Below are 20,726 nucleotides of genomic sequence, written 5' to 3'. Positions count from 1 at the left end.
ATATGAACTGAAAGGAGCTTAATACAGAGATAAGGGAGCAGAACCAAGCTTAATACAGAGATATGGAGACAAAACCGAGCTTACTGCAGAGATATGGGAGCAGAACTGAACTTACCACAGAGATATGGAAGCAGAACCAAACTTACTCCAGAGATATGGGAGCAGAACCGAGCTTACTGCAGCGATATGAGAGCTGAACTGAGCTTACTACAGAGATATGGGAGCAGAATCAAGCTTACTACAGAGATATGGAAGCAGAACCGAGCTTACTCTGGAGATATGGAGACAGAACCGAGCTTACTGCAGAGATATGGGAGCAGAACCGAGCCTACTACAGAGATATGGGAGCGGAACGGAGCTTACTACAGAGATATGGGAGCAGAACCGAGCTTACTACAGAGATATGGGAGCAGAACCGAGCTTACTGCAGAAATATGGGAGCAGAACCGAACTTACTAAAGAGATATGGGAGCAGCACCGAGCTTACTACAGAGATATGGAAGCAGGACCGAGCTTACTGCAGAGACATGAGAGCAGAACCGAATTTACTACAGAGATATGGGAGTAGAACAGAGCTTACTACAGAGATATGGAAGCAGAACAGAGCTTACTACAGAGATATGGAAGCAGAACAGAGCTTACTACCGAGATATGGAAGCAGAACAGAGCTTACTACAGAGATATTGAAGCAGAACCAAGCTTACTAAAGAGAAATGGAAGCAGAACCGAGCTTACTCCAGAGATATGGGAGCAGAACAGAGCTTACTACAGAGATATGGGAGCAGAACCAAGCTTACTACAGAGATAAGGAAGCAGAACCGAGCTTACTAAAGTGATATGGAAGGAGAACCGAGCTTATTACAGAGATATGGAAGCAGAACCGAGCTTATTACAGACATATGGAAGCAGAACCAATCTTACTGCAGAGATATGGAAGCAGAACTGAGTTTACTACAGAGATATGGGAGCAGAACCGAGCTTACTACATAGACACAAGAACGGAACCAAGATAACAAAATATATATATGAACTGAAAGGAGCTTACTACAGAGTTAAGGGAGCAGAACCAAGCTTATTACACAGATAAAAAGGAGCAGAACTGAACTTACTACAGAGATATGGGAGCAGAACCGAGCTTACTAAGGAGATGTGGGAGCAGAACTGAACTTACCACAGAGATATGGAAGCAGAACTGAGCTTACTCCAGAGATATGGAGACAAAGCCGAGCTTTCTGCAGAGATATGGGAGCAAAACCGAGCTTACTACAGAGATATGGGAGCGGAACCGAGCTTACTACATAGACACAAGAACGGAACCAAGATTACAAAATATATATATGAACTGAAAGGAGCTTAATACAGAGATAAGGGAGCAGAACCAAGCTTAATACAGAGATATGGAGACAAAACCGAGCTTACTGCAGAGATATGGGAGCAGAACTGAACTTACCACAGAGATATGGAAGCAGAACCAAGCTTACTACAGAGATAAGGGAGCAGAACAGAGCTTACTACAGAGATATGGGAGCAGAACAAAGCTTAGTACAGATATATGGAAGCAGAACTGAGCTTACTACAGAGAAATGGAAGCAGAACCAAGCTTACTACAGAGAAATTGGAACAGAACCCAGCCTACTACAGAGATATGGGAGCAGAACTGAGCTTACTTCAGAGATATGGAAGCAGAACTGAGCTTACTCCAGAGATATGGAGACAAAGCCGAGCTTACTGCAGAGATATGGGAGCAGAACCGAGCTTACTACAGAGATATGGGAGCGGAACCGAGCTTACTACAGAGATATGGGAGCAGAACCGAGCTTACTACATAGACACAAGAACGGAACCAAGATTACAAAATATATATATGAACTGAAAGGAGCTTAATACAGAGATAAGGGAGCAGAACCAAGCTTAATACAGAGATATGGAGACAAAACCGAGCTTACTGCAGAGATATGGGAGCAGAACTGAACTTACCACAGAGATATGGAAGCAGAACCAAACTTACTCCAGAGATATGGGAGCAGAACCGAGCTTACTGCAGCGATATGGGAGCTGAACTGAGCTTACTACAGAGATATGGGAGCAGAATCAAGCTTACTACAGAGATATGGAAGCAGAACCGAGCTTACTCTGGAGATATGGAGACAGAACCGAGCTTACTGCAGAGATATGGGAGCAGAACCGAGCCTACTACAGAGATATGGGAGCGGAACGGAGCTTACTACAGAGATATGGGAGCAGAACCAAGCTTACTACAGAGATATGGGAGCAGAACCGAGTTTACTGCAGAAATATGGGAGCAGAACCGAGCTTACTACAGAGATATGGGAGCAGCACCGAGCTTACTACAGAGATATGGAAGCAGAACCGAGCTTACTGCAGAGACATGAGAGCAGAACCGAATTTACTACAGAGATATGGGAGTAGAACAGAGCTTACTACAGAGATATGGAAGCAGAACAGAGATTACTACAGAGATATGGAAGCAGAACAGAGCTTACTACAGAGATATGGAAGCAGAACAGAGCTTACTACAGAGATATTGAAGCAGAACCGAGCTTACTAAAGAGAAATGGAAGCAGAACCGAGCTTACTCCAGAGGTATGGGAGCAGAACAGAGCTTACTACAGAGATATGGGAGCAGAACCAAGCTTACTACAGAGATAAGGAAGCAGAACAAAGCTTAGTACAGATATATGGAAGCAGAACTGAGCTTACTACAGAGAAATGGAAGCAGAACCAAGCTTACTACAGAGAAATTGGAACAGAACCCAGCCTACTACAGAGATATGGGAGCAGAACTGAGCTTACTTCAGAGATATGGGAGCAGAACAGAGCTTATTCCAGAGATATGGGAGCAAAACCGAGCTTAGTACAGAGATATGGGAGTAGAAACAAGCTTACTAAAGAGATAAGTGAGCAGAACAGAGCATACTACAGAGATATGGGAGCAGAACTGAGCTTACTCCAGAGATATGGAAGCAGAACCGAGTTTACTCCAGAGATATGGGAGCAGAACTGAGCTTACTATAGAGATATGGGAGCAGAACCAAGCTTACTACAGAGATATGGAAGCAGAACCTAGCTTACTCCATAGATATGGAGACAGAACCGAGCTTACTGCAGAGGTATGGGAGCAGAACCGAGCTTACTACAGAGATATGGGAGCAGAACCAAGCTTACTACAGAGATATGGGAGCAGAACTGAGCTTACTACAGAGATATGGGAGCAGAACCGAGCTTACTACAGAGATATGGAAGCAGAACCGAGCTTACTGCAGAGATATGGGAACAGAACCGAATTTACAACAGAGATATGGGAGTAGAACAGAGCTTACTAAAGAGATATGGAAGCAGAACTAAGCTTACTAAAGAGATATGGAAGCAGAACCGAGCTTACTCCAGAGATATGGGAGCAGAACAGAGCTTACTACAGAGATATGGGAGCAGAACAAAGCTTAGTACAGAGATATGGAAGCAGAACCGAGCTTACTGCAGAGATATGGGAACAGAACCGAATTTACTACAGAGATATGGAAGCAGAACCGTGCTCACCACAGAGATATGGGTGCAGAACCGAGCTTACTACAGAGATATGGAAGCAGAACCGAGCTTACTACAGACATATGGGAGCAGAACTGAGCTTACTACAAAGATATGGGAGCAGAACCAAGCTTACTATAGAGATATGGAAGCAGAACCATGCTTACTCCATAGATACGGAGACAGAACCGAGCTTACTGCAGAGGTATGGGAGCAGAACCGAGCTTACTACAGAGATATGGGAGCAGAACCAGGCTTACTACAAAGATATGGGAGCAGAACTGAGCTTACTACAGAGATATGGGAGCAGAACCGAGCTTACTACAGAGATATGGAAGCAGAACCGAGCTTACTGCAGAGATATGGAAGTAGAACTGAGCTTATTAAAGAGATATGAGAGCAGAACCGAGCTTACTACAGAGATATGGGAGCAGAACTGAGCTTACTACAGAGATATGGAAGCAGAACCGAGCTTACTACAGAGATATGGAAACAGAACCGAGCTTATTACAGAGATATGGGAGCAGAACCGAGCTAACTACAGAGACATGGAAGCAGAACCGAGCTTATTACAGAGATATTGAAGCAGAACCGAGCTTACTACAGAGATATGGAAGCAGAACCGAGCTTACTACAGAGATATGGAAGGAGAACCAATCTTACTGCAGAGATATGGAAGCAGAACTGAGTTTACTACAGAGATATGGGAGCAGAACCGAGCTTACTACATTGACACAAGAACGGAACCAAGATTACAAAATATATATATGAACTGAAAGGAGCTTACTACAGAGATAAGGGAGCAGAACCAAGCTTACTACAGAGATAAAGGAGCAGAACTGAACTTACTCCAGAGATATGGGAGCAGAACCGAGCTTACTGCAGAGATATGGGAGCAGAACTGAGCTTACTACAGAGATATGGGAGCCGAATCGAGCTTACTACAGAGATATGGAAGCAGAACTGAGCTTACTCCAGAGATATGGAAACAAAGCCGAGCTTACTGCAGAGATATGGGAGCAGAACCGAGCTTACTACAGAGATATGGGAGCGGAACCGAGCTTATTACAGAGATATGGGAGCAGAACCGAGCTTACTACATAGACACAAGAACGGAACCAAGATTACAAAATATATATATGAACTGAAAGGAGCTTAATACAGAGATAAGGGAGCAGAACCAAGCTTAATACAGAGATATGGAGACAAAACTGAGCTTACTGCAGAGATATGGGAGCAGAACTGAACTTACCACAGAGATATGGAAGCAGAACCGAACTTACTCCAGAGATATGGGAGCAGAACCGAGCTTACTGCAGCGATATGGGAGCAGAACTGAGCTTACTACAGAGATATGGAAGCAGAACCGAGCTTACTACAGAGATATGGAAACAGAACCGATCTTATTACAGAGATATGAGAGCAGAACCGAGCTAACTACAGAGATATGGGAGCAGAACTGAGCTTACTACAGAGATATGGAAGCAGAACCGAGCTTACTACAGAGATATGGAAACAGAACCGAGCTTATTACAGAGATATGGGAGCAGAACCGAGCTAACTACAGAGACATGGAAGCAGAACCGAGCTTATTACAGAGATATTGAAGCAGAACCGAGCTTATTACAGAGATATGGAAGCAGAACCGAGCTTACTACAGAGATATGGAAGCAGAACTGAGCTTATTACAGAGATATGGAAGGAGAACCAATCTTACTGCAGAGATATGGAAGCAGAACTGAGTTTACTACAGAGATATGGGAGCAGAACCGAGCTTACTACATTGACACAAGAACGGAACCAAGATTACAAAATATATATATGAACTGAAAGGAGCTTACTACAGAGATAAGGGAGCAGAACCAAGCTTACTACAGAGATAAAGGAGCAGAACTGAACTTACTCCAGAGATATGGGAGCAGAACCGAGCTTACTGCAGAGATATGGGAGCAGAACTGAGCTTACTACAGAGATATGGGAGCAGAATCGAGCTTACTACAGAGATATGAAAGCAGAACTGAGCTTACTCCAGAGATATGGAAACAAAGCCGAGCTTACTGCAGAGATATGGGAGCAGAACCGAGCTTACTACAGAGATATGGGAGCGGAACCGAGCTTATTACAGAGATATGGGAGCAGAACCGAGCTTACTACATAGACACAAGAACGTAACCAAGATTACAAAATATATATATGAACTGAAAGGAGCTTAATACAGAGATAAGGGAGCAGAACCAAGCTTAATACAGAGATATGGAGACAAACCTGAGCTTACTGCAGAGATATGGGAGCAGAACTGAACTTACCACAGAGATATGGAAGCAGAACCGAACTTACTCCAGAGATATGGGAGCAGAACCGAGCTTACTGCAGCGATATGGGAGCAGAACTGAGCTTACTACAGAGATATGGGAGCAGAATCGCGCTTACTACAGAGATATGGAAGCAGAACTGAGCTTACTCCAGAGATATTGAGACAGAACCGAGCTTACTGCAGAGATATGGGAGCAGAACCGAGCTTACTACAGAGATATGGCAGCAGAACCGAGCTTACTACAGAGATATGGGAGCAGAACCGAGCTTACTACAGAGATATGGGAGCAGAACCAAGCTTACTGCAGAAATATGGGAGCAGAACCGAGGTTACTACGGAGATATGGGAGCAGCACCGAGCTTACTACAGAGATATGGAAGCAGAACCGAGCTTACTGCAGAGATATGGGAGCAGAACCGAATTTACTACAGAGATATGGGAGTAGAACAGAGCTTACTACAGAGATATGGAAGCAGAACAGAGCTTACTACAGAGCTATGGAAGCAGAACTGAGCTTACTAAAGAGAAATGGAAGCAGAACCGAGCTTACTCCAGAGATATGGGAGCAGAACAGAGCTTACTACAGAGATATGGGAGCAAAACCAAGCTTACTACAGAGATAAGAGAGCAGAACAAAGCTTAGTACAGAGATATGGAAGCAGAACTGAGCTTACTGTAGAGAAATGGAAGCAGAACCAAGCTTACTATAGAGATATTGGAACAGAACCGAGCTTACTACAGAGATATGGAAGCAGAACCGAACTTACTACAGAGATATGGGAGCAGAACTGAGCTTACTACAGAGATATGGGAGCAGAACCAAGCTTACTACAGAGATATGGAAGCAGAACCAAGCTTACTCCATAGATATGGAGACAGAACCGAGCTTACTGCAGAGGTATGGGAGCAGAACTGAGCTTACTGCAGAGATATGGGAGCAGAACCAAGCTTACTACAGAGATATGGAAGCAGAACCAAGCTTACTCCATAGATGTGGAGACTGAACCGAGCTTACTGCAGAGGTATGGGAGCAGAACCTAGCTTACTACAGAGATATGGGAGCAGAACGGAGCTTACTACAGAGATATGGGAGCAGAACCGAGCTTACTGCAGAAATATGGGGGCAGAACCGAGCTCACTACAGAGATATGGAAGCAGAACCGAATTTACTACAGAGATATGGGAGTAGACTAGAGCTTACTATAGAGATATGGAAGCAGAATTGAGCTTACTTCAGAGATATGGGAGCAGAACAGAGCTTATTCCAGAGATATGGGAGCAGAACAGAGCTTACTACAGAGATATGGAAGCAGAACCGAGCTTACTACAGAGATATGGAAGCAGAACAGAGCTTACTACAGAGATATGGGAGCAGAACCGAGCTTACTACAGAGATATGGGAGCAGAACCGAGCTTACTGCAGAAATATGGGTGCAGAACCGATCTCACTACAGAGATATGGAAGCAGAACCGAGCTTACTGCAGAGACATTGGTGCAGAACCGAATTTACTACAGAGATATGGGAGTAGAACAGAGCTTACTACAGAGATATGGAAGCAGAACAGAGCTTACTACAGAGATATGGGAGCAGAACCGAGCTTATTTCAGAGATAAGGAAGCAGAACCGAGCTTATTACAGAGACATGGAAGCAGAACCGAGCTTACTACAGAGATATGGGAGCAGAACCGAGCTTACTACAGAGATATGGGAGCAGAAATGAGCTTACTACAGAGATATGGGAGCAGAGCAGAGCTTACTACAGAGATATGGGATCAGAACTGAGCTTACTACAGAGATATGGAAGCAGACCCAAGCTTACTACAGAGATATGGGAGCAGAACTGAGCTTACTACATAGATATGTGAGCAGAACCGAGCTTTCTCCAGAGATATGGGAGCAGAAGAGAGTTTCCAACAGAGATATGGAAGCAGAACCGTGCTTGCTTCAGAGATATGGGAGCAGAACTGAGCTTACTACAGAGATATGGAAGCAGAACCGAGCTTACTACAGAGATATGGAAGCGGAACCAAGCTTACTCCAGAGATATGGAGACAGAATCGAGCTTACTGCAGAGGAATGGGAGAAGAACCGAGCTTACTACAGAGATATGGGAGCACAACCAAGCTTACTACAGAGATATGGGAGCAGAACTGAGCTTACTACAGAGATATGGGAGCAGAACCGAGCTTACTACAGAGATATGGAAGCAGAACCGAGCTTACTGCAGAGATATGGAAGCAGAACTGAGCTTATTACAGAGATATGAGAGCAGAACCGAGCTTACTACAGAGATATGGAAGCAGAACAGAGCTTACTACAGAGATATGGGAGCAGAACCGAGCTTATTACAGAGATATGGAAGCAGAACCGAGCTTATTACAGAGATATGGAAGCAGAACCAATCTTACTGCAGAGATATGGAAGCAGAACTGAGTTTGCTACAGAGATATGGGAGCAGAACCGAGCTTACTACATAGACACAAGAACGGAACCAAGATAACAAAATATATATATGAACTGAAAGGAGCTTACTACAGAGTTAAGGGAGCAGAACCAAGCTTATTACACAGATAAAAAGGAGCAGAACTGAACTTACTACAGAGATATGGGAGCAGAACCGAGCTTACTAAGGAGATGTGGGAGCAGAAATGAACTTACCACAGAGATATGGAAGCAGAACCGAGCTTACTCCAGAGATATGGGAGCAGAACCGAGCTTACTACAGAGATATGGAAGCAGAACTGAGCTTACTCCAGAGATATGGAGACAAAGCCGAGCTTACTGCAGAGATATGGGAGCAGAACCGAGCTTACTACAGAGATATGGGAGCGGAACCGAGCTTACTACAGAGATATGGGAGCAGAACCGAGCTTACTACATAGACACAAGAACGGAACCAAGATTACAAAATATATATATGAACTGAAAGGAGCTTAATACAGAGATAAGGGAGCAGAACCAAGCTTAATACAGAGATATGGAGACAAAACCGAGCTTACTGCAGAGATATGGGAGCAGAACTGAACTTACCACAGAGATTTGGAAGCAGAACCAAACTTACTCCAGAGATATGGGAGCAGAACCGAGCTTACTGCAGCGATATGAGAGCTGAACTGAGCTTACTACAGAGATATGGGAGCAGAATCAAGCTTACTACAGAGATATGGAAGCAGAACCGAGCTTACTCTGGAGATATGGAGACAGAACCGAGCTTACTGCAGAGATATGGGAGCAGAACCGAGCCTACTACAGAGATATGGGAGCGGAACGGAGCTTACTACAGAGATATGGGAGCAGAACCGAGCTTACTACAGAGATATGGGAGCAGAACCGAGCTTACTGCAGAAATATGGGAGCAGAACCGAACTTACTAAAGAGATATGGGAGCAGCACCGAGCTTACTACAGAGATATGGAAGCAGGACCGAGCTTACTGCAGAGACATGAGAGCAGAACCGAATTTACTACAGAGATATGGGAGTAGAACAGAGCTTACTACAGAGATATGGAAGCAGAACAGAGCTTACTACAGAGATATGGAAGCAGAACAGAGCTTACTACCGAGATATGGAAGCAGAACAGAGCTTACTACAGAGATATTGAAGCAGAACCAAGCTTACTAAAGAGAAATGGAAGCAGAACCGAGCTTACTCCAGAGATATGGGAGCAGAACAGAGCTTACTACAGAGATATGGGAGCAGAACCAAGCTTACTACAGAGATAAGGAAGCAGAACCGAGCTTACTAAAGTGATATGGAAGGAGAACCGAGCTTATTACAGAGATATGGAAGCAGAACCGAGCTTATTACAGAGATATGGAAGCAGAACCAATCTTACTGCAGAGATATGGAAGCAGAACTGAGTTTACTACAGAGATATGGGAGCAGAACCGAGCTTACTACATAGACACAAGAACGGAACCAAGATAACAAAATATATATATGAACTGAAAGGAGCTTACTACAGAGTTAAGGGAGCAGAACCAAGCTTATTACACAGATAAAAAGGAGCAGAACTGAACTTACTACAGAGATATGGGAGCAGAACCGAGCTTACTAAGGAGATGTGGGAGCAGAACTGAACTTACCACAGAGATATGGAAGCAGAACTGAGCTTACTCCAGAGATATGGAGACAAAGCCGAGCTTTCTGCAGAGATATGGGAGCAAAACCGAGCTTACTACAGAGATATGGGAGCGGAACCGAGCTTACTACATAGACACAAGAACGGAACCAAGATTACAAAATATATATATGAACTGAAAGGAGCTTAATACAGAGATAAGGGAGCAGAACCAAGCTTAATACAGAGATATGGAGACAAAACCGAGCTTACAGCAGAGATATGGGAGCAGAACTGAACTTACCACAGAGATATGGAAGCAGAACCAAGCTTACTACAGAGATAAGGGAGCAGAACAGAGCTTACTACAGAGATATGGGAGCAGAACAAAGCTTAGTACAGATATATGGAAGCAGAACTGAGCTTACTACAGAGAAATGGAAGCAGAACCAAGCTTACTACAGAGAAATTGGAACAGAACCCAGCCTACTACAGAGATATGGGAGCAGAACTGAGCTTACTTCAGAGATATGGGAGCAGAACAGAGCTTATTCCAGAGATATGGGAGCAAAACCGAGCTTACTACAGAGATATGGGAGTAGAACCAAGCTTACAAAAGAGATAAGTGAGCAGAACAGAGCATACTACAGAGATATGGGAGCAGAACCGAGCTTACTCCAGAGATATGGAAGCAGAACCGAGTTTACTCCAGAGATATGGGAGCAGAACTGAGCTTACTACAGAGATATGGGAGCAGAACCAAGCTTACTACAGAGATATGGAAGCAGAACCTAGCTTACTACAGAGATATGGGAGCAGAACCGAGCTTACTACAGAGATATGGGAGCAGAACCAAGCTTACTGCAGAAATATGGGAGCAGAACCGAGCTTACTACAGAGATATGGGAGCATCACCGAGCTTACTACAGAGATATGGAAGCAGAACCGAGCTTACTGCAGAGATATGGGAGCAGAACCGAATTTACTACAGAGATATGGGAGTAGAACAGAGCTTACTACAGAGATATGGAAGCAGAACAGAGCTTACTACAGAGCTATGGAAGCAGAACTGAGCTTACTAAAGAGAAATGGAAGCAGAACCGAGCTTACTCCAGAGATATGGGAGCAGAACAGAGCTTACTACAGAGAAATGGGAGCAAAACCAAGCGTACTACAGAGATAAGAGAGCAGAACAAAGCTTAGTACAGAGATATGGAAGCAGAACTGAGCTTACTGTAGAGAAATGGAAGCAGAACCAAGCTTACTACAGAGATATGGGAGCAGAACTGAGCTTACTACATAGATATGTGAGCAGAACCGAGCTTTCTCCAGAGATATGGGAGCAGAACAGAGCTTACTACAGAGATATGGAAGCAGAACCGAGCTTACTACAGAGATATGGAAGCAGAATAGAGCTTACTACAGAGATATGGGAGCAGAACCGAGCTTACTACAGAGATATGGGAGCAGAACCGAGCTTACTGCAGAAATATGGGTGCAGAACCGATCTCACTACAGAGATATGGAAGCAGAACCGAGCTTACTGCAGAGACATTGGTGCAGAACCGAATTTACTACAGAGATATGGGAGTAGAACAGAGCTTACTACAGAGATATGGAAGCAGAACAGAGCTTACTACAGAGATATGGGAGCAGAACCGAGCTTATTTCAGAGATAAGGAAGCAGAACCGAGCTTATTACAGAGACATGGAAGCAGAACCGAGCTTACTACAGAGATATGGGAGCAGAACCGAGCTTACTACAGAGATATGGGAGCAGAAATGAGCTTACTACAGAGATATGGGAGCAGAGCAGAGCTTACTACAGAGATATGGGATCAGAACTGAGCTTACTACAGAGATATGGAAGCAGACCCAAGCTTACTACAGAGATATGGGAGCAGAACTGAGCTTACTACATAGATATGTGAGCAGAACCGAGCTTTCTCCAGAGATATGGGAGCAGAAGAGAGCTTCCAACAGAGATATGGAAGCAGAACCGTGCTTGCTTCAGAGATATGGGAGCAGAACTGAGCTTACTACAGAGATATGGAAGCAGAACCGAGCTTACTACAGAGATATGGAAGCGGAACCAAGCTTACTCCAGAGATATGGAGACAGAATCGAGCTTACTGCAGAGGAATGGGAGAAGAACCGAGCTTACTACAGAGATATGGGAGCACAACCAAGCTTACTACAGAGATATGGGAGCAGAACTGAGCTTACTACAGAGATATGGAAGCAGGACCGAGCTTACTGCAGAGACATGAGAGCAGAACCGAATTTACTACAGAGATATGGGAGTAGAACAGAGCTTACTACAGAGATATGGAAGCAGAACAGAGCTTACTACAGAGATATGGAAGCAGAACAGAGCTTACTACCGAGATATGGAAGCAGAACAGAGCTTACTACAGAGATATTGAAGCAGAACCAAGCTTACTAAAGAGAAATGGAAGCAGAACCGAGCTTACTCCAGAGATATGGGAGCAGAACAGAGCTTACTACAGAGATATGGGAGCAGAACCAAGCTTACTACAGAGATAAGGAAGCAGAACCGAGCTTACTAAAGTGATATGGAAGGAGAACCGAGCTTATTACAGAGATATGGAAGCAGAACCGAGCTTATTACAGAGATATGGAAGCAGAACCAATCTTACTGCAGAGATATGGAAGCAGAACTGAGTTTACTACAGAGATATGGGAGCAGAACCGAGCTTACTACATAGACACAAGAACGGAACCAAGATAACAAAATATATATATGAACTGAAAGGAGCTTACTACAGAGTTAAGGGAGCAGAACCAAGCTTATTACACAGATAAAAAGGAGCAGAACTGAACTTACTACAGAGATATGGGAGCAGAACCGAGCTTACTAAGGAGATGTGGGAGCAGAACTGAACTTACCACAGAGATATGGAAGCAGAACTGAGCTTACTCCAGAGATATGGAGACAAAGCCGAGCTTTCTGCAGAGATATGGGAGCAAAACCGAGCTTACTACAGAGATATGGGAGCGGAACCGAGCTTACTACATAGACACAAGAACGGAACCAAGATTACAAAATATATATATGAACTGAAAGGAGCTTAATACAGAGATAAGGGAGCAGAACCAAGCTTAATACAGAGATATGGAGACAAAACCGAGCTTACTGCAGAGATATGGGAGCAGAACTGAACTTACCACAGAGATATGGAAGCAGAACCAAGCTTACTACAGAGATAAGGGAGCAGAACAGAGCTTACTACAGAGATATGGGAGCAGAACAAAGCTTAGTACAGATATATGGAAGCAGAACTGAGCTTACTACAGAGAAATGGAAGCAGAACCAAGCTTACTACAGAGAAATTGGAACAGAACCCAGCCTACTACAGAGATATGGGAGCAGAACTGAGCTTACTTCAGAGATATGGGAGCAGAACAGAGCTTATTCCAGAGATATGGGAGCAAAACCGAGCTTACTACAGAGATATGGGAGTAGAACCAAGCTTACAAAAGAGATAAGTGAGCAGAACAGAGCATACTACAGAGATATGGGAGCAGAACCGAGCTTACTCCAGAGATATGAAAGCAGAACCGAGTTTACTCCAGAGATATGGGAGCAGAACTGAGCTTACTACAGAGATATGGGAGCAGAACCAAGCTTACTACAGAGATATGGAAGCAGAACCTAGCTTACTACAGAGATATGGGAGCAGAACCGAGCTTACTACAGAGATATGGGAGCAGAACCAAGCTTACTGCAGAAATATGGGAGCAGAACCGAGCTTACTACAGAGATATGGGAGCATCACCGAGCTTACTACAGAGATATGGAAGCAGAACCGAGCTTACTGCAGAGATATGGGAGCAGAACCGAATTTACTACAGAGATATGGGAGTAGAACAGAGCTTACTACAGAGATATGGAAGCAGAACAGAGCTTACTACAGAGCTATGGAAGCAGAACTGAGCTTACTAAAGAGAAATGGAAGCAGAACCGAGCTTACTCCAGAGATATGGGAGCAGAACAGAGCTTACTACAGAGAAATGGGAGCAAAACCAAGCGTACTACAGAGATAAGAGAGCAGAACAAAGCTTAGTACAGAGATATGGAAGCAGAACTGAGCTTACTGTAGAGAAATGGAAGCAGAACCAAGCTTACTATAGAGATATTGGAACAGAACCGAGCTTACTACAGAGATATGGAAGCAGAACCGAACTTACTACAGAGATATGGGAGCAGAACTGAGCTTACTACAGAGATATGGGAGCAGAATCGAGCTTACTACAGAGATATGGAAGCAGAACTGAGCTTACTCCAGAGATATTGAGACAGAACCGAGCTTACTGCAGAGATATGGGAGCAGAACCGAGCTTACTACAGAGCTATGGCCGCAGAACCGAGCTTACTACAGAGATATGGGAGCAGAACCGAGCTTACTACAGAGATATGGGAGCAGAACCAAGCTTACTGCAGAAATATGGGAGCAGAACCGAGCTTACTACAGAGATATGGGAGCAGCACCGAGCTTACTACAGAGATATGGAAGCAGAACCGAGCTTACTGCAGAGATATGGGAGCAGAACCGAATTTACTACAGAGATATGGGAGTAGAACAGAGCTTACTACAGAGATATGGAAGCAGAACAGAGCTTACTACAGAGCTATGGAAGCAGAACTGAGCTTACTAAAGAGAAATGGAAGCAGAACCGAGCTTACTCCAGAGATATGGGAGCAGAACAGAGCTTACTACAGAGATATGGGAGCAAAACCAAGCTTACTACAGAGATAAGAGAGCAGAACAAAGCTTAGTACAGAGATATGGAAGCAGAACTGAGCTTACTGTAGAGAAATGGAAGCAGAACCAAGCTTACTATAGAGATATTGGAACAGAACTGAGCTTACTACAGAGATATTGAAGCAGAACCGAACTTACTACAGAGATATGGGAGCAGAACTGAGCTTACTACAGAGATATGGGAGCAGAACCAAGCTTACTACAGAGATATGGAAGCACAACCAAGCTTACTCCATAGATATGGAGACAGAACCGAGCTTACTGCAGAGGTATGGGAGCAGAACTGAGCTTACTGCAGAGATATGGGAGCAGAACAGAGCTTATTACAGAGATATGAGAGCAGAACCGAGCTTACTACAGAGATATGGAAGCAGAACAGAGCTTACTACAGAGATATGGGAGCAGAACCGAGCTTATTACAGAGATATGGAAGCAGAACCGAGCTTATTACAGAGATATGGAAGCAGAACCAATCTTACTGCAGAGATATGGAAGCAGAACTGAGTTTGCTACAGAGATATGGGAGCAGAACCGAGCTTACTACATAGACACAAGAACGGAACCAAGATAACAAAATATATATATGAACTGAAAGGAGCTTACTACAGAGTTAAGGGAGCAGAACCAAGCTTATTACACAGATAAAAAGGAGCAGAACTGAACTTACTACAGAGATATGGGAGCAGAACCGAGCTTACTAAGGAGATGTGGGAGCAGAAATGAACTTACCACAGAGATATGGAAGCAGAACCGAGCTTACTCCAGAGATATGGGAGCAGAACCGAGCTTACTACAGAGATATGGAAGCAGAACTGAGCTTACTCCAGAGATATGGAGACAAAGCCGAGCTTTCTGCAGAGATATGGGAGCAGAACTGAGCTTACTACAGAGATATGGGAGCGGAACCGAGCTTACTACATAGACACAAGAACGGAACCAAGATTACAAAATATATATATGAACTGAAAGGAGCTTAATACAGAGATAAGGGAGCAGAACCAAGCTTAATACAGAGATATGGAGACAAAACCGAGCTTACTGCAGAGATATGGGAGCAGAACTGAACTTACCACAGAGATATGGAAGCAGAACCAAGCTTACTACAGAGATAAGGGAGCAGAACAGAGCTTACTACAGAGATATGGGAGCAGAACAAAGCTTAGTACAGATATATGGAAGCAGAACTGAGCTTACTACAGAGAAATGGAAGCAGAACCAAGCTTACTACAGAGAAATTGGAACAGAACCCAGCCTACTACAGAGATATGGGAGCAGAACTGAGTTTACTTCAGAGATATGGGAGCAGAACAGAGCTTATTCCAGAGATATGGGAGCAAAACCGAGCTTACTACAGAGATATGGGAGTAGAACCAAGCTTACAAAAGAGATAAGTGAGCAGAACAGAGCATACTACAGAGATAAGGGAGCAGAACCGAGCTTACTCCAGAGATATGGAAGCAGAACCGAGTTTACTCCAGAGATATGGGAGCAGAACTGAGCTTACTACAGAGATATGGGAGCAGAACCAAGCTTACTACAGAGATATGGAAGCAGAACCTAGCTTACTACAGAGATATGGGAGCAGAACCGAGCTTACTACAGAGATATGGGAGCAGAACCAAGCTTACTGCAGAAATATGGGAGCAGAACCGAGCTTACTACAGAGATATGGGAGCATCACCGAGCTTACTACAGAGATATGGAAGCAGAACCGAGCTTACTGCAGAGATATGGGAGCAGAACCGAATTTACTACAGAGATATGGGAGTAGAACAGAGCTTACTACAGAGATATGGAAGCAGAACAGAGCTTACTACAGAGCTATGGAAGCAGAACTGAGCTTACTAAAGAGAAATGGAAGCAGAACCGAGCTTACTCCAGAGATATGGGAGCAGAACAGAGCTTACTACAGAGAAATGGGAGCAAAACCAAGCGTACTACAGAGATAAGAGAGCAGAACAAAGCTTAGTACAGAGATATGTAAGCAGAACTGAGCTTACTGTAGAGAAATGGAAGCAGAACCAAGCTTACTATAGAGATATTGGAACAGAACCGAGCTTACTACAGAGATATGGAAGCAGAACCGAACTTACTACAGAGATATGGGAGCAGAACTGAGCTTACTACAGAGATATGGGAGCAGAATCGAGCTTACTACAGAGATATGGAAGCAGAACTGAGCTTACTCCAGAGATATTGAGACAGAACCGAGCTTACTGCAGAGATATGGGAGCAGAACCGAGCTTACTACAGAGCTATGGCAGCAGAACCGAGATTACTACAGAGATATGGGAGCAGAACCGAGCTTACTACAGAGATATGGGAGCAGAACCAAGCTTACTGCAGAAATATGGGAGCAGAACCGAGCTTACTACAGAGATATGGGAGCAGCACCGAGCTTACTACAGAGATATGGAAGCAGAACCGAGCTTACTGCAGAGATATGGGAGCAGAACCGAATTTACTACAGAGATATGGGAGTAGAACAGAGCTTACTACAGAGATATGGAAGCAGAACAGAGCTTACTACAGAGCTATGGAAGCAGAACTGAGCTTACTAAAGAGAAATGGAAGCAGAACCGAGCTTACTCCAGAGATATGGGAGCAGAACAGAGCTTACTACAGAGATATGGGAGCAAAACCAAGCTTACTACAGAGATAAGAGAGCAGAACAAAGCTTAGTACAGAGATATGGAAGCAGAACTGAGCTTACTGTAGAGAAATGGAAGCAGAACCAAGCTTACTATAGAGATATTGGAACAGAACCGAGCTTACTACAGAGATATTGAAGCAGAACCGAACTTACTACAGAGATATGGGAGCAGAACTGAGCTTACTACAGAGATATGGGAGCAGAACCAAGCTTACTACAGAGATATGGAAGCACAACCAAGCTTACTCCATAGATATGGAGACAGAACCGAGCTTACTGCAGAGGTATGGGAGCAGAACTGAGCTTACTGCAGAGATATGGGAGCAGAACCAAGCTTACTACAGAGATATGGAAGCAGAACCGAGCTTACTGCAGAGACATTGGTGCAGAACCAAATTTACTACAGAGATATTGGAGTAGAACAGAGCTTACTACAGAGATATGGAAGCAGAACAGAGCTTACTACAGAGATATGGGAGCAGAACCGAGCTTATTTCAGAGATAAGGAAGCAGAACCGAGCTTATTACAGAGACATGGAAGCAGAACCGAGCTTACTACAGAGATATGGGAGCAGAACCGAGCTTACTACAGAGATATGGGAGCAGAAATGAGCTTACTACAGAGATATGGGAGCAGAGCAGAGCTTACTACAGAGATATGGGATCAGAACTGAGCTTACTACAGAGATATGGAAGCAGACCCAAGCTTACTACAGAGATATGGGAGCAGAACTGAGCTTACTACATAGATATGTGAGCAGAACCGAGCTTTCTCCAGAGATATGGGAGCAGAAGAGAGCTTCCAACAGAGATATGGAAGCAGAACCGTGCTTGCTTCAGAGATATGGGAGCAGAACTGAGCTTACTACAGAGATATGGAAGCAGAACCGAGCTTACTACAGAGATATGGAAGCGGAACCAAGCTTACTCCAGAGATATGGAGACAGAACCGAGCTTACTGCAGAGGAATGGGAGAAGAACCGAGCTTACTACAGAGATATGGGAGCACAACCAAGCTTACTACAGAGATATGGGAGCAGAACTGAGCTTACTACAGAGATATGGGAGCAGAACCGAGCTTACTACAGAGATATGGAAGCAGAACCGAGCTTACTGCAGAGATATGGAAGCAGAACTGAGCTTATTACAGAGATATGAGAGCAGAACCGAGCTTACTACAGAGATATGGAAGCAGAACAGAGCTTACTACAGAGATATGGGAGCAGAACCGAGCTTATTACAGAGATATGGAAGCAGAACCGAGCTTATTACAGAGATATGGAAGCAGAACCAATCTTACTGCAGAGATATGGAAGCAGAACTGAGTTTGCTACAGAGATATGGGAGCAGAACCGAGCTTACTACATAGACACAAGAACGGAACCAAGATAACAAAATATATATATGAACTGAAAGGAGCTTACTACAGAGTTAAGGGAGCAGAACCAAGCTTATTACACAGATAAAAAGGAGCAGAACTGAACTTACTACAGAGATATGGGAGCAGAACCGAGCTTACTAAGGAGATGTGGGAGCAGAAATGAACTTACCACAGAGATATGGAAGCAGAACCGAGCTTACTCCAGAGATATGGGAGCAGAACCGAGCTTACTACAGAGATATGGAAGCAGAACTGAGCATACTCCAGAGATATGGAGACAAAGCCGAGCTTACTGCAGAGATATGGGAGCAGAACCGAGCTTACTACAGAGATATGGGAGCGGAACCGAGCTTACTACAGAGATATGGGAGCAGAACCGAGCTTACTACATAGACACAAGAACGGAACCAAGATTACAAAATATATATATGAACTGAAAGGAGCTTAATACAGAGATAAGGGAGCAGAACCAAGCTTAATACAGAGATATGGAGACAAAACCGAGCTTACTGCAGAGATATGGGAGCAGAACTGAACTTACCACAGAGATATGGAAGCAGAACCAAACTTACTCCAGAGATATGGGAGCAGAACCGAGCTTACTGCAGCGATATGAGAGCTGAACTGAGCTTACTACAGAGATATGGGAGCAGAATCAAGCTTACTACAGAGATATGGAAGCAGAACCGAGCTTACTCTGGAGATATGGAGACAGAACCGAGCTTACTGCAGAGATTTGGGAGCAGAACCGAGCCTACTACAGAGATATGGGAGCGGAACGGAGCTTACTACAGAGATATGGGAGCAGAACCGAGCTTACTACAGAGATATGGGAGCAGAACCGAGCTTACTGCAGAAATATGGGAGCAGAACCGAACTTACTAAAGAGATATGGGAGCAGCACCGAGCTTACTACAGAGATATGGAAGCAGGACCGAGCTTACTGCAGAGACATGAGAGCAGAACCGAATTTACTACAGAGATATGGGAGTAGAACAGAGCTTACTACAGAGATATGGAAGCAGAACAGAGCTTACTACAGAGATATGGAAGCAGAACAGAGCTTACTACCGAGATATGGAAGCAGAACAGAGCTTACTACAGAGATATTGAAGCAGAACCGAGCTTACTAAAGAGAAATGGAAGCAGAACCGAGCTTACTCCAGAGATATGGGAGCAGAACAGAGCTTACTACAGAGATATGGGAGCAGAACCAAGCTTACTACAGAGATAAGGAAGCAGAACCGAGCTTACTAAAGTGATATGGAAGGAGAACCGAGCTTATTACAGAGATATGGAAGCAGAACCGAGCTTATTACAGAGATATGGAAGCAGAACCAATCTTACTGCAGAGATATGGAAGCAGAACTGAGTTTACTACAGAGATATGGGAGCAGAACCGAGCTTACTACATAGACACAAGAACGGAACCAAGATAACAAAATATATATATGAACTGAAAGGAGCTTACTACAGAGTTAAGGTAGCAGAACCAAGCTTATTACACAGATAAAAAGGAGCAGAACTGAACTTACTACAGAGATATGGGAGCAGAACCGAGCTTACTAAGGAGATGTGGGAGCAGAACTGAACTTACCACAGAGATATGGAAGCAGAACTGAGCTTACTCCAGAGATATGGAGACAAAGCCGAGCTTTCTGCAGAGATATGGGAGCAGAACCGAGCTTACTACAGAGATATGGGAGCGGAACCGAGCTTACTACATAGACACAAGAACGGAACCAAGATTACAAAATATATATATGAACTGAAAGGAGCTTAATACAGAGATAAGGGAGCAGAACCAAGCTTAATACAGAGATATGGAGACAAAACCGAGCTTACTGCAGAGATATGGGAGCAGAACTGAACTTACCACAGAGATATGAAAGCAGAACCAAGCTTACTACAGAGATAAGGGAGCAGAACAGAGCTTACTACAGAGATATGGGAGCAGAACAAAGCTTAGTACAGATATATGG

This window comes from Dendrobates tinctorius, unplaced genomic scaffold (genome assembly GCF_039654945.1).
Source record: "Dendrobates tinctorius isolate UK_male_01 unplaced genomic scaffold, ASM3965494v1 ptg000232l, whole genome shotgun sequence".
NCBI classification, from domain to species: domain Eukaryota; kingdom Metazoa; phylum Chordata; class Amphibia; order Anura; family Dendrobatidae; genus Dendrobates; species Dendrobates tinctorius.
The sequence above is the reverse complement of the archived record's forward strand: the minus strand, read 5'-3'. Positions refer to the sequence as shown.